Below are 16,897 nucleotides of genomic sequence, written 5' to 3'. Positions count from 1 at the left end.
TGGCAGATTCCCTCAGGATGAATGAGATACAGGGATAAGGAAGGTGTTCAAAGTGTTGATCTTCTGCCACAGTGCCAGTAGGGAGGAGTTGAACCTGGCCACATCTCATAGGATCTCTGCGATGGTATCCTCAGATGTCTGCTGGACGCGGAAACCCATCGGCGTGCGGAGATGTTGGTATACTTGCCCACCCTCGACGAAGATCATGGGTTCACCCTGGATCTGAAAAGACGTTGCCTGGACCGAATCCCTTCTACTGCCATCAATATGCAGGGATGCACACTTCCTGGCATTGAAGCAGAGCTCCATCCAGTTGGCAGCCTGGCTGGTGATGTCAAGCATTTGTTGGAGACTCTTGGGGTTGTCTGCGATCAGACCAGATAGTCTGCGTAGGCCAGGATATTCACTCTGTTGTTGTATAGATTGAAACTGCCTAGACCACTGGAGATCACTTGAATGAGCAGCTCCATGGCTAATTTGAAAATGATGGTGCTCAGGGGGCAGCCTTGCTTCACGCCGCTATGCATAGGAATTTCAGGCATCTCTCCTTCCATAGAGCGGATGGCGGTGGTGCAGCCTTTGTACAGTTCCCGGACCAGTTGGAGAAAGTTTTCAGGCATCCCAAACCCCCACAGTGTGGCAAAAATGTGCTGCTGTGATCTAAGATCAGGACTGAAGAATTTCAATAATCCTAATTTTTATCAAACCTCATACAACTGGAACCCCATGTAGGTTGTCTGGCCTATATCTCTTCCCCTATAACTTCAGGTGCTCCTGACAGATAAAGCAAAAAGAAAAGGAGTACTTGTTGCACATTAGAGACTAACAAATTTATTTGAGCATAAGCTTTCGTGAGCTACAGCTCACTTCATCGGATGCATTCAGTGGAAAATACAGTGAATGTATCCGATGAAGTGAGCTGTAGCTCACGAAAGTTTATGCTCAAATAAATTTGTTAGTCTCTAAGGTGCCACAAGTACTCCTTTTCTTTTTGTGAATACAGACTAACACAGCTGCTACTCTGAAACCTGACAGATAAAGGTGTGTCTATATCTTAGTCACTGCCTTTTCCCCTCCTCATTTTCACACATGGAGGTGCAGTTGTTCCTTCTTCAAGTGGTGCTGCCATTTGCAGCTCACATTACTTGCATCTACTTGTGAGCCAGTGGCCTGAGATACCTGATTTCCTGGTCTGGGAGCGGCTTCCCACTGAGTTGTATAGCAGCACTTCAAGTTGACATGCATTTTTTGGCAATAATCTTCTTCTTCAATCCCTTCACCTTTCTGAGGTCTTCAGTTGACCAGTTAGAGTTGGGAATGGAGTTTTATTTTTCATTCACAATGATCTAACACAGTGGTTCCCAAACTTGTTCTGCCGCTTGTACAGGGAAAGCCCCTGGTGGGCTGGGTTGGTTTGTTTACCTGCCGCATCCACAGGTTCGGCCGATCACGGCTCCCAGTGGCCACAGTTCGCTGCTCCAGGCCAATGGGAGCTGCTGGAAGTGGCGTGGGCCGAGGGACGTGCTGGCCGTCGCTTCCAGCAGCTCCCATTGGCTTGAAGCAGCGAACCGCGGCCACTTGGACTTGCAATCGGACCAACTGGTGGATGCGGCAGGTAAACAAACCAGCCTGGCCCGCCAGGGGCTTTCCCTGCACAAGCTGCGGAACAAGTTTGGGAACCACTGCTCTAACACATTTGTTTTCTTTTTTTATAGGGATCAACTTTCCCTGAATCTTTGTTCCCCAAAAAGGAGCCTTTCATATTTGAGAAGCTGTATTATAAGTATTTTTCCTTAGTGTTATATGTAGGTTCCCTTTTCGTATGATGCCTCCCTTTGGTTTTCTTGACTGTAGTGAAATTACATTTACAAACCACATTTTTGCATCTCTGTGCTCATTTTTCAAATATTTTAGAATTTACAGCTACAGATCCTATTCTCTTATGCAAATAGAACACATACAAATTGATTTAGCATGTGTGTGGTTCTGTTTGTGCACAAGAAGTGATGGATAAGCCAGAGATGTGAGGAGAAGAAGTTCAAGTGAAATATTAGGGTGACAGTAAGGGATTTGTGGCACAAATCCAAATTACTTGGGGTGGCAGCAGAAGAGGTAAAGTCTGAAGCTCATGAAGAAGATTGAATATGTAAGGAGGAGAAATATAAAAATGAATAGGAATCTGAAAAGAAAATATGCACTATTCAATTATGCTGCATATGCAATTACTGGACAATCTTATAGTTACCTTGTTAGACTCTAAGGTGCCACAAGTACTCCTTTTCTTATAGCAGACACTTGACTGTCACAAATAAAAAAACCCTTTGTCAAGTTCTGTGCAAGACAGAGATATGCCTGCTTAAGAGAATCTGTTTCCATAGTGTGTATCATTTAGTATGAATGGAAGTAGTAAAAATGTGTTTGTCACTATTGTGTCACACATTGTAATTTTTTGTGTGACATGACACCCAGGAGAATTGCCTGTATCTGTTAAACTTGTCATTGAACATAATAGTTTGGAGCAGCAGCTGTGGAAAATGGACAGTAGTACTATGAATATTTCCTCAGTTGGCCAATGCATGTTAACACCTTTTCTATGTAATTCCCTGTGTCATTACACTTTTGCCTAGACCACATCCAAGCTAACACATGACAGAGTGCAGTAACAGAAATGAATTGTTATTTGCTAATTGAATATATTGTTTAGGCCAATATTTTTTGTCCTTCATGTCCATAATTTAAAATATCTTGACATGGGAAAACCACTATGAACAGTCTATGTGCAATTAAGTGGATGTATCTCAATGAAATTGTATCTGCTTACATCAGGTTTCAATATGGCTTATCATGTACAAATTATGTAGTGTGACAGGTTTAGATTGTCTTCAACAGCATGACAATGTATGTAGGTATTGTATATCATGCTGTTTGTAACTTAAATTACTCTATTACACACAAGACGTACATTAAAAGAACATTATTAAGGTGACAAAGTCAAGCACACAACAGTTAGGAAATGCCAGATTTAAGATTGCACATGCAGCATTAATTTGGTCCTCTTGTGCATGTACATTACGATACAATTTTTAATTACATGATCAAATTATATTTTCCCTGCCTATACAACTTAGATGTTGTAAGCATCTACTCCATCACATACTAAAGTCAATATCTGATTTGGAAAACCAAACACATTACACCGAAGACCAAAATCTTAAACTTGATGAAATTTGTTCCCAATTAAAGACAGTGAGTTCACTAAAAGCCAACAAGCCCTGGTGTTCCTGGTGAGGGTTTTATAAAAATGGAAGTGTCTAAGCAAGAAGATGAGGAATATGGAGTGTTCTGAAAGCTTTGTGTAGAGTAGGGTAACCAGTTGTTTTCCTATGGTATCTATGCCCAGTGCAAGATGATATCTAGGTTTCTTTCAGGAGAATTATAAAACCTTAATTGCACTTGACAAAGGATGAGTAATCATCTTGTGATGTGAAATCATTTGATGATACAGTCCCAGGAGAATGAAGTGTTATTCATGAGTATTCTCTTATAACAACAGCTGGGTGTGTAATTAATTCTTTAAGGCTGTTTCCTTTCTTTTGTGAGTTTTATTCAGAGCCGCAAGGCTACTTCAATACATGTTTCTGTGCTATATCTACATATTGATAAGTAAGGGGTGCTGGGAGTTAGCTGAGGCTTTGTTCACCACCCCAGATATCCCGTTAGATCAACCGCTGTATATTTACACCAATGATGCTACTGTTAGAGACCTGTGACAAGGAATATATTTGCTGAAGACTGAGTGATACCAATATTATTTGTAAAGTGATGACTTCAGTGGAGCTAGAATTTCCCCCCCTTATTCTTGAATCACAGAATTTTCATTTTTGAATATGGAATTGAGATGGGAAAAGAAATTACAACTCCCTTTCTGGGCTATAGGAAAATATATCTGTGACAAGTTCTCCAGACAGACTATGTTTCTGTGGATACTGCTTCTACCCAGTCGCTACTGCTGGTGTGTGTACCTACAGGTTGTGAGCCTTATCCCCAAAAATATAGTAAATCCTCTGCCAAGGTTGTTAGCCACACTCATATGCTGGGCCATGGCTATATTTGCATAAGAAAAGGTATGTAAGTAAATAGTCTGAAGACAGAATAGTTCTGGGTTTGTCATTTCAGCCCCTTTAAAGAAAGACCCAAATCACCTAGTTTGAATCCAGATCCAAACTTCTATGTTTTCATGGAGATTTGGATCCAGTGTCTGGTTCTTCCCAATCTCAAGACCTAACATGACACAGAGACACATAGATATGAAATAATTTAAAAAATATTTATCTAAAACTTAATTATCTAGAACCCCCATTATAGAATATAAGAAGTCCTATAGCGGCCCTCTGTCTTATAGTGCAGAAGGCAGCAGAATTTAACAGAGTAGCAGTGTATAATATGTATCTGGGCCTTGCATGTTTATTTATAGTTAGTAAACACTGTGGAGACTAGCTGTGTCTGTGATTTCCTCATACCCTTAATATTGTGTAGAGAGCACAGACTTTATTCCTTAAAGACCTACACTTTCAAACTGGGGTACCTAGAGAGTAAAAGGAGCCTTTCCACCTCCTAAGCCTGCTACATGTTGTGTCCTTTCAAAATTGCAGTAACTCTGTACTACCAAACATTAGGATTACTCCCTGAAAGAACACCAATACACCTTCCCACAGTGCCCTGGGGTGCAAGCCATCCCCATAAGCTTCTACACACATGCTCAGGAGCTTCCCATATATCAGTACAGCACTGTACTTCCTTGTGCTCCCAACCGGGTGACATGGATTTGCACTGCCACCAACTCAAGGAAGTGTCTAAAAAATGCACAGTCTGGTTCATGGAAGGCAGAATTATATTTGGCTTTCACGTCCTTTAGGCTGCTGTGGAAATAATTTTGCATGTCATTTTACATCTGCTGCTGTATATCATGGCATATTTCAGAAAGATGAAACAAGTGACTGGAAGGATGGTGGGTAATACAATAGCTATAGCAGGCCCTCTACTCCCTCTGTTCTCTTAAGGAATCAGGGACAATTTATATATATATAATGGATTCTTAGAGGTTATGGAAACTGCCAGTTTGACAGTCATGAAGATCAGAGTTTTTCATTTACCCATAGAATCACACAGGCAAGGGCAGTGAAGGTTCTCCAAACTGCCTTGCCAGTGTACCAAAAACCTAGCCTGAGGGAACTCTTCTTTAGGGTGAAAGAACAATTGTCCAGCTATACTGAAAGAAGGACAGGAGACACTTGGTATGGATTTAATCAGTCCGCAACTATATTATTAGATGTCTGGGACTACCCAGCAGATAAAAGTGTACAGTTCAGTAACCCCTGTTTCTTCTATAATTACCTGGAGGGCTTCCACCAGCTACCCCTCTTTTCCATCCAAGTCCCTCCCGCAAATCCATTGCTGGGACCTTACCATCACCCTCCCTCATAGGTGGGGTAAGGTGGGATATAAGAAAGTGGGGTTGTCTCCCTGCCATTCCAACCATAGGAGCCCCAAACCGCATGCCATTCTGATCCTTTAATCAGCATCTCCTTTTTAAGTCCTTTGCCAGGCCATTTATCTTGTCACTGGATGCCTTCCCTATGGAGTACCTGCACTGGACATCTGCCACAAGGAGGTGGCAGCAATTAGCTTGGCTGCCTCCCCCCCAGACCTAGTCAGGGTCCCAGACATCTTCCAATGGCCTTTTGTATAGCAGCCCAAAAAACATGTTACCCCTCAAGATAACATGGGGGAGGTTTAGATTGGATATTAGGAAAAACTTTTTCACTAAGAGGGTGGTGAAACACTGGAATGCGTTACCTAGGGAGGTGGTAGAATCTCCTTCCGTAGAGGTTTTTAAGGTCAGGCTTGACAAAGCCCTGGCTGGGATGATTTAACTGGGAATTGGTCCTGCTTCGAGCAGGGGGTTGGACTAGATGACCTTCAGGGGTCCCTTCCAACCCTGATATTCTATGATTCTATGATTCTATGATTCTAAGATTGATAGGGGAATCCTATTTCCCCAAAATAAACTCCGTTGCCCTTTGCTCTATGCAAGGATTGTCAAGGACTCCCACAACTGGGTTGCCAATGCCATGTACTGCAATGCCCATCCCTTCCTGATGGGCCATATAGGTGACCAGCCTCCTGGATCCTCATATGCCACAGCTCCATAGCACCAGCGGCATCTACTTGAGTTAGTCGCTAGCTCCTGGTGAAGGCCTCAGCATGCTGTTGAACTGCAAATGATATAGGGTGTCCGCTTTACCATCATCCAACCGCGGGCAGATGCTTGGAAGGAAAAGAGGTTCAAACTCTGTGACACAAATTCCCTCACTAACTTCAGAATCCTGTGTGAGGTGGAAGTTTGACCTACCATGTTATCATACCAGAAATACAGATTTTTATTGGGAGGAAGCTGTAATATGCCTGCCCTTGTGCTCACTCGATACCCAGGTATGTTAATGTGGTGGAAGGGACCGCTGTCTTGTCTTCTATAAGGGGTACCCCCAAATGTTTTGCCAGGTCACCTGGTTTCATTGTAGTGTGAACAGAGCCACCTTGTGGGTATGAAAGGTGATGTATTACTCAATACTCCTTTGGAATGCTGTTGGGGACCGAACCCGGGGGAGAAACCCTTAGGTTCCATATAAGGTAATTGGTTAATTTTTTTGGACTTTACATGGATGCTACTCCCCGAAAAGGGGATCCGAAATCCCACAGTTAACACACACACCCCACACACACACACAAATATTCCACATGTGCTTTATTAGGGTAATCCCATAGACTTAAGGTTTTCAGGGTTTCCTAACTGGCAATGGTGCCCGTGCCCATTGGACCACCCCCAGCTTGCCCCCCTACCCCGCCTGTGTTCTGCACCTCATGACCTGCTTCAGCTGAGCCAAACCTGGGTTGGCACTCCACCCACCCCCAATCCTGTTTTCCCCTTGCGATCGTCCCCTACCGGCACAGGTGCCAACTTTTGACATCCACTCTAACCACAGCATGTGATGTGGCATGACCCACTGGATCCCAGTTTGTGTTGCTGCCCTTACTCGAAACTGCTCGTCATAATTAAACCAAGACATGCCCCCAAAGTACTGTATGCCCGCCTGACTATATCCACATACTTAAACAAGGCTGAGCGCCTCTCCGGGTAAACCTGTACTAGAACACCGGCATCGATAAGGAAGGCAGCCTCCCCATTTTCCCATGTTCTAGGCACCCGTGGCTGCTTGGGCAACTCCTTATGCTGTGTGCTCTGCCCGTGGTTACTTTCTGTCAAGACCTCCCTGTGCCAGAGGGATAATATGTCTATGTACTCCCCTCTCAGGATTTTACCCTTAGTTGTACTAAACAGGTGAACTCCCATCGGGTCACCCACCCCAGTATAACCGTACTCGGGACTGACTGATGGGGCATCCTCAGTGCCCTGTTCCCCCACAGCATCCCCAGGAAGCTCAACTCTATTCCAGAAGGTTCTCTCTCTTAATGACCGGTGAGTTAACGTGTGCCCAGGGGTTTCAACCACACCGCTGCCCTCCCACACCCATGCGGGGGGGGGGGAATCTGCCCCACCTGCCTGTCTCCCAACACCCAAACTCGTGCCCATACTGGAACCCAGGCCAGACCCATCATTCACAGATGCCTGAAGTTGTCACAGCAACCTCAGATTGGCTTGCAGCAGCTGTGCAACACCATTAGTGTCTCCAGCAGGGGCGCACCCTCCAGATGTGTCTGATATGGATTTTGGGACTCCCGTTCCTGGTGCTGGTCTATTTGTTACCCCACAAGGCTCACTCCCGTTCAAGTACACTCTGAGATGGCCAATTTGGCAGGATATCACCTGTGTTAGCTGTCCCCCCAACCTCTGTCTGTTGCAAAGCACACTCACCCCTGGAATCAGCCTCACCCCCGTCTTCTGGGTTCAGTGTAGAAGACCATTGTGGTTCTGGGTGGCCCAGTACACTTTGGAAGCCCAGCAGTGCTGTGGAAACAACCTCAGAAACATCCTCACTGACCACTTGCTGCAAATGGCTGCTGACTAACCCACCATCAAACACAGCCTGCTCACCTGCATGTGTGGTTGCTTCCCCTGGAGCATACTCCTCCCCCAGTGCATGAGGCTGCGCTGGGTGATCTAACACACAACTATGGACTTCACCAACTCCTGTCCTGGTAACAATCCTTTGTCCCTGGTGCAGTGAGCCTACCCCTGGGCCACCATTTACCCTTTCACCCCCACTAGAACTGCCCTGTGCAGTCTTTGTTACCCTCCACCCCCTAGTGAATGTACATTTCTTCCAGTGCTAATCTGGCCACAGCAGGAACCAAGTGAAACCTGATTCCCCAGGAATCTGGTAAAAGCAGGGTTGGGACAAGAGAGAGCTAAACTACCTCCCTCCCCCCACCCCCTCCAGGGTTGCCAACTCTGACTGAAGCTATTCCAGGAGATTTTTTTTTTCCCCCAACATGATGTAATGTCATTTTCTTAAAATTTATTAAAATCTACTGGACTGTTTTCAATAGTCACCAGGAGATAATAGAAAAGGAGTACTTTTGCGAATACAGACTAACACGGCTGTTCCTCTGAAACCAGGAGATAATACTGATTCCAGAAGACTCCAGGTCAATCCTGGAGGGTTGGCAACCCTATACCCTCCCTCTTCCCTTCCCAGTGCCTGTTGATCTGATCTGATGCTGAGCAATCACAGTAGTTGACTCACCCTTCCTGTGAGCAGCTTCTACCCTGACTGTGCCTGTCCCTTTCCAGGGAAGTGGGGAGCTTCCCCACCTTCTGCCTACTCTCCCCCTCCTGCAACCGTGTGGAGCCATGCTGCCCAGCGTGTCTGGATCCTCTGCTGCCTGCTGCTGCAGAGCCTGCTTCCTGGAGAAAGGGGTTTCCAAGGCCAGGGCTTGCACCTTTAAAGCCTTCCACCCGAGTCAGTGCTGCAAAACTGACCAACACCCACCTTTTTGCAGAAGTTTCTGACCTTGTTCCCCCCCACCCCCAGACATAAAGTTCTACTGCCTTCCTCCAGCAAGCCTGGACAATGGCCCCCCAACCCTCACTTTAGGTGCAGTGCAGTCCTTTTTGCTTCATGTTCAGTCTCTTAGCATCTCAGCTCAGACTGCTAAGACGAACAAATAATACAACTTGCAGGGCCAAATTTTCGAAAGTCAGTGGTGATTCTGAGTGTCTCCATTTTTGGGTTCCCAAGTTCAGATACCTTTCAGGTGTCTGCTTTTCAAAAAGTGCTGGGAATACTTTGAGGTCTTTGGTTGAGGACTGTTAAATAGTGCTCAAGATTATTATTTATAAGCTATGGAGGTAATGTTATGAACTTGATCAAGATTAAGTTTAGATCAGGCCATGGGTATGAAGTGAGCCCATGGAGCAACTGTGGTTCAAACAGTTCTGAAATCGCAAGAGCTGTTCTCATGAGATTTTGGTGGAAAACCGGCAAGATCTCCATATCGCAACAAAATCTGATGAGAACTATTGAATCAGAATTGAGAAATATGTCACTTCTGATTTTAGACCCAGTTTGGAGTCATAACTATTGGGACAAGTTCAGAAGCAAGGAATCAGATCCAGAATCACCCCAAAAGTGAAGGAAATTGGATTCAAGGTTCCTGTTTTGGCTTATCTCTAATCATTCTGCAGGAAGTATTTTCTAACTTGTAATAGTAGGTATTGACCATTAATGATATTTTTCACTCTACGACTCATAAATATGAAAATCTATCTGCCAGAAACTGTAATAATCGTCCAGCATTTCTTAAATAATGGAAGCAGGTTGATCTGTACATGAAATAATCTATTCTTTTCAAGAAGTTGCCTATGATATAAACATACCTTAAACATATTTATTTGTAATATATTTAGAAACATGAGCAATTCAGAATGATTTGTGGCCCATACCAATACATATAGATGTGCTACTATATTCTTCTCTATTTAGTTACTTACACTGCTCTCATCGCCATAGTATCTAAGCATCTGTTACCTATTTGCCATTCATTATTGCAAGTAGCTTTTTATTCTGGCCAAACTCCAAGGTGTTTAATTACATCCTGTGTGATATAAATTGCCCCATCATTTTAAACTGGACGCAGTATTCTTCACTCCTTGTCCTACAGAACTGTCTAGTGTTGCTGTGTGCTGCTGCACAGCTGTCAGATTCCACCCCAGAGGCTGATGATTTAACTGGTGTTTATTTCCTGGTTTTTACAGCGTTTCATCTTTCTATAGTAATAAATCACTTTGGGGTTCTTTAGACAAGGCACTATGGAAATGGAAAAAAAGTGTTTTCATTCTGAATTTGTATAAAAACTAAAACCTTGAAAAGTTGAACTGGAAAAGAATATATTGTGGTTGGGCTAGAACCGAAAACGTGTATTTGTTTGAGAGATCTATAGATTCAGCATGACACGTTTTAATATAGTTCATCCATTCATGCACCTGGAAATGTATATTTGTTGGTTTGCTCAAGCTGTTAATGTTTTGGTTTGGTCAAGGTGCATGCAGCAAGAATGCCTCCAGGATTACTGGGAGAAAATACATTTACCTGAGGAGAAAATAGCATGCGCTTCTCCCAGCACTGGTTTGTAGCTGGATGTGGAAGTGCATGAAAATGCCCTTGGCCTATCTGTCATGCCCCTTTTGGAGTGTATGATATCACCAACTGTGCTAGCTGCTCCTCCACCCTTCTGGGCTCTGGCAATGCTATCTAGAGCTGTTGTTCTTTGTCACTACCTCTAGGAGTAATTTTGCACAAAATTCACATATTATAGATAACACTATTATGCACCGTACAAAGTCTGGGGTCTTTCCGGGTGCCTTCAATTTGATTGAATTATGATATATGAGACCTATACATAGATTCTGAGGCAAATTATTGCAATTCATAAATGGCCCAATCCTGCTGCCATTGAAAATAATGGAAAAATTCCCACTGACATTAGTAGGAGCTAGAGTGGACCCAAAGGTTGTCATTCCCTCTTTGCACAAGGTCATCTCCCATGTGCACTTGGGTGTGTATCAGCAGCCCTGGCATTCATGCATGGAGGAGTACTGATCTGTCGAACTCCAGCTGATCTTTCTGCTACTGATGTTCAAGTGTTGCTGATGGGTGACACCGAGCCAGCTCTTCTCCTTGCTGGTGTTCATTTCCAAAGCACACATAGCCCCTGGCAGCTCAAGATGCTAGAGACTGTGCCCAGGATTGGGTCTCTTGTCATAGCACACAGTGCCAACCCTATGTGACTGAGCTGGTCCCAAATGCAAGATTAACTGCAAAATTAACAAATAGGGTTTACGCTATAGAAGATTCATCTCAAATTAATTCCATTTAATTTAACTTCCTTTAAGGATATTAAAGATTTTTTATTGCTGTGTCTTCATAAAATATTATAAATATACCCTTATATGAACAAAATTAAAAATGACTGGTCAACAGTTAACCTGACTGTTGATCATACAATACAATTAGCCATTTTAAATACTGTATTCTTCCTTAGCCCATAAACAAATTGCCTTATAAAGGGCCAAATTCTTACCCTTTTCAGCCATTTAGTCCTACTGGAAAAATTAGGAAGTTGATTCCCCACTGGTTAACCCCTTGTGTAATTTTCTACAACTGTGCAATGGGAGTTCAACATGGGTGTAAGAGCTATCAAACAGAATTCTGCACTCACACTGTTGGTAGCATTTTTCACCAGCATTGTGCAGGTGTAAATTACTGTTCAAGGGGTAAGCAGAGAATCATGGTGTTGCCCAATTTAGATATACCCCTTTTGCCTTTATACATGCAAGTCCAAAGATGTCAATACTACTATTCACATATGGGCTACATGATCAAGCTCTTCATCTGTTTATGGATTGTAATAATTACAAAGAATGATTTCTTTCAGCTATGAAATGAGAAAAAATGTGATTCTAAATGTAAATGTAGCAGTTAGCACTTAGTAAATGTCTTAAGTTGCTTTTGTATGGCTACAATTATTTAGAGCTATTGAGGTGTAGTGTAATAATGAGTCAGTTCACAGAAAAGCCATGTAAATAATAATCTTTCAGGCAATTCCACCAAGTATCAAGATGTTGAATAAATAGGGCCATGAATGCTGTCATTAAGAACATAAGAATGGCTGTGCTGGGTTAGACCAATGGTCCAGCTAGCCCAGTATCCAGTCTTCTGACATGAACAGAACAGGCAATCATCATGTGATGCATCCCTTGTCGTCAACTCCTAGCTTCTGGCAGTCAGACGCTATGAACACCCAGAGCATGGGGTTGAATCCCTACCCATCCTGGCTTACAGCCAGAGATGGACCTATCCTCTGTGAACTTATCTAATTCTTTGTGGAACCCCATTGTAGTTTTGGCCTTCACAACATCCCCTGGGCTGGGTTCCATAGGTTGACTGTGCATTGTGTGAAGAAGTACTTCCTTGTGTCTGTTTTAATCTGCTTCCTATTAATTTCATTGTGTGACCTCTGGTTCTTGTGTTATGTGAAAGAGTAAATAACACTTCCCTATGAACTTTCTCCATATCAGTCATTCTTTTATCGACCTCCATCATATACCCCCTTAGTTGTCTCTTTTCCAAGCTGAAAAGTCCCAGTCTTATTCATCTTTCTGCAGATGGAAGCTGTTCCATACCCTTAATAATTTTTGTTGCCTTCCAAGTCTAAGGTATCTTTTTTGATATGCGGCAACCAGAAATCCACACAGTATTGCAGGTGTGGGCATGCTGTGGATTTATACTGTGGCATGATGATATTTTCTGTCTTATTATCTATCCCTTTCATAATGATTCCTAACATTGTTAGCTTTTTTGACTGCTGTTGCATAGAGTGGATGTTTTCAGAGAACTATCCACAATGACTCCAAGATCTCTTTCTTGAGTGATAGCTAATTTAGGCCCCATCATTTTATATGTTTAGTTGGGATTATGCTTTTCAGTGTGCATTACTTTGCATTTATCAAAATTGAAGTTCATCTGCCAGTTTGTTGCCCAGTCGCTCAGTTTTGTGAGATCCCTTTGTAGCTCATTGCAGTCTGCTCTGGATTTAACTGTTTTGAGTAATTTTGTATCATCTCCCAATTTTGCCACCTCACTGTTTACTCCTTTTTCCAGATCATTTATGAGTATGTTGAACAGCTCTGGTCCCAGTACAGATTCCTGGGGGACATTGCTACTTACTGCATTCTGAAAACTGACCATTTATGCCTACCCTTTGTTTCCTGTCTTTTAATTAGTTACTGCTCCATGAAGGGACCTTCCCTCTTATCCCACGACTCTTTCAACCCAAAAGACAAGTAGTTATGGCACTCACATGGGAGACTTGAGTTTGAGTCTCTGTTCAGGAACTTTACCCCAGGTCTCCCATATCTCAGGTGAATGCCCTAACTACTGGGTTATAGTGTATTGGGGTAGGGAGACTGTGGGGAAGCTCACTCTCAGTGTCTCCTATTTCATAGACTATCAGGGTTGGAAGGGACCTCAGGAGGTCATCTAGTTCAACCCCCTGCTCAAAGCAGGACCAATCCCCAATTTTTGCCCCAGATCCCTAAATGGCCCCCTCAAGGATTGAACTCACAACCCTAGGTTTAGCAGGCCAATGCACTATCCCTCCCCCATCAACAAAGATGGTATTTGAACCCATGTGTGCAAAGCATAATGGATTAGCAGTCTATTACCTTAACCACTCAGCCACCTCGTCTGAGCTAAGTGGTCCTCTTGAAGATTGAACTCACAACCCTGGGTTTAGCAGGCCAATGCTCAAACCACTGAGCTATCCCTCCCCCACGTATTTAAGCTGTTCCACTTTATACAAATAGTAATTGCCACAGGAATTTGAACCCAAGTCTCCGAGGTAAGTTCCTGACCATTGGATTATTGGGCATAAGGACACCACCACCCATTCTGAATGAAACAAACTCCCCATGCAAATCTAGCCTGAAAAAAAAAAATGGCTCAAACCTATTCGGTGAATTTCTGTCAAATTCATGACTAGGTCTGTTGCCTACCAATAGCTCCTCCTTGCTTTTATGAATATAGCCCTTTAACTTTTTTCTTTTTTTAAAAAAAAATTAAAATGTCCCCCAATGAAACATTTTGTTTGACCTGACGCAATTTTTTTTTCTGATCTTTTTGATTTGGCAAAGATTCTCAAAAAGTTTGTTTTGGGATCAAACTGATATTTTTTCCCCCCAATTTTTTGGAATGGTCAGCAAACTGAAAAAATCAATTATTCACACAGGTCTATTTAGGACCACTTTCTCTAGCCTTTAATTGAGGAGACCACCCACTGAGCTCAACAGGAGTTTTGTTGAGTTAAGGACCACAGAATTTATGACAATGACTGGTATTGAAAAGTACAGCATATAAATGAATATTTTACTACCTTGCACAGCAAGATCATCTTCAATAATCCTAACAGAAGGTGAACCAACTCTGATAATACAAAGGGCTAAAGCGTTGTGCAACAAAGGTGACAGAACCACACATAATTGAAGCAATATAATTTATTGTACTAGACTGAATCTGACTTTTTTCCTAATTTAATCTGCTAAAACAAGTAGCCCCCTACATTTTGTATTTGCCTTTATTATCAACATAAATCAACATGTGTTTAATGGGGAGGGGTCAAGAATCTTATAATGAAAATAGATCTAAATCAATAGCACGTAGGCAGCAGTTAATGATGTGAGACTACTTTTCAAATACAGTTACTGACAGCGTAACATCCCTCTGGGCACAAATTATTGAAAACACATCTTTTAAAGCATGAGATTCAAAGAATGAATACAGATGCCTATTGCTTAAGACTAAATTTAATCACCTCCTGCTTGTGACCATTTGGCAGCTTCAGGAAAGTTTTCTCCAGCACCAAGTCTCTGAAGCCAAGCTAATAAAGTGCTAATTAAAGAAAATACATGGAAGACATGAACACTAGGAGCCTGGGGTAATTGGCTACAAAAAAGACAGGGCTGAAATACGTCACTTTCTCTGCTGCTCCTGATTAGGCTCTAATTCGAATACCAATATCTCATTGCACGTCAAGGTGCTTTGGGAAAGAGTCTTAGGCTTTCTCCATAGAGTGGAGAGCTGTGCTATAAACAGAAAATAAATCATAGTTTTAAAAAAAATCTATATTTAATCGTGTGCCACTGCTTGTGATAACAAATGTGGCAGCTTAGACAGTACACAGAAAGCTTTTCTTTTCATTCCACCTTGGGAAAACAGAGATCAGAAAGAAACAAGGGAAAAACCACCATATTTTTTTTTTTAAAAGCTATGCTGTGAAATAGAAAGCATCTACTGAGCCTGTCACAATTGTGCAGTAATTAATGTGAAGAGTTTCTGATCCGCCCTGCAGGCATGCTGGAAATGAACACCTACTGGAACTTTCCTGAAAAAATGGACAATATAAAAATAAGAGTTACCTCTCCTAATATATGTTGAATGGGTTTTTATTGTTGATTTCCTCTTGAATCTGGCAAAGCGAAGCCTGATTGCATGAACTGATGTAAAAATCTAATTTCTGTTGCAGTTGTAAAGCTCAAAGTAGTATTGCATTTTGTTTATGAACAGATTTACTGTCTGGTTTATTTAGGTATCATGTAAGTATTTTTATTTTATACTAAGACAAGATTTTTTAAGGATAGTCCTTTATTTTACATATGAAATAGGAAATTTCACAACTAACTGGGCAACACCACACTAGGATTTAATACATCTAGAAATTAAAAACACTAAAATCATTGAAAACCTCTGTAACAATAATATTGTTTTTACACAGCACTTTCCAAACCACACGTTTTCAAAGCATGCAGGCATCAGGTTAAGCATGTAAACATAATATGGGCCCCAATTTGGCAAAGCATTTAGGCACACAATTAATCCTATACCAGTTCAATAAAGTACTTAGAAATGTGCTTAAGTCCTGCTGAAGTACAGGTGCCATAAATAAAATACTTAATTTTGTTTACGTATTGTGCAGAAATCTCTCCCTTATAGTTTTAGCTTTTCATTGTATTAAATTTTAGAGAAATTTTGAAACAAAGCAACACTAACAAAATCCTTAATATGAAAAAAGAAAAGGAGTACTAGTGGCACCTTAGAGACTAGTCCTCCTTTTCTTTTTGCGAATACAGACTAACACGGCTGCTACTCTGAAACTTAATATCAAAAGTAAGTCTAAAAATGGAAAAACAGCAGAAGAAGTTCTAGAGCAATGTGAATCCCACTTAGTTCTGACAAATAGACCTTATCCATTTTGGATGCACTAGCAAATACTTATTCTAAATCAAACGCATTTTTTCTCTCAGAGAGAGCCTTAAATTCAAATTTTATATTAACTTCTAAGGAATTAAAAGGCCCCCAAATCCGTTTATATATTGTGATAAATCGCAACCACCAAACAAAGTTATAGAAGAGAGGAGGGTTTTCTCTATGATGCTAACGAGGCAACTTGACAGAGGCTATATTAAATATTTTTTAAGGAGAAAGTATTAAAGATACAAAGTTCCATGAACATGTGTGAGCAGTTAAAAGGAGTTCTGGAGAAAAAAATTGCTAATTTTGGGGGTAATTAAAGTGTGGCTTCAGCAACAGTAAAATTGGTTCTAATTTTCTGTTACTCCTGTTAATTTTAGTTATAGACCATTATTTGAATGAAAGAGATGAGAGTTGTTAGACGCTGTTTACAACGCCCACATGAGGGGACAGATAGAGAACAATATGACTGGTAATAAGTGAGGAAGCTTTGGTCAGTGTTGTAACTACAAAAACAAAGTTTTCCCTGACCTTTTTATATCTGAGGATATTTTGCATGTTCAGGTTTGCAT

This window comes from Caretta caretta, chromosome 2 (assembly GCF_965140235.1).
Source record: "Caretta caretta isolate rCarCar2 chromosome 2, rCarCar1.hap1, whole genome shotgun sequence".
NCBI lineage: Eukaryota > Metazoa > Chordata > Testudines > Cheloniidae > Caretta > Caretta caretta.
This window is presented reverse-complemented; position numbering follows the sequence as displayed.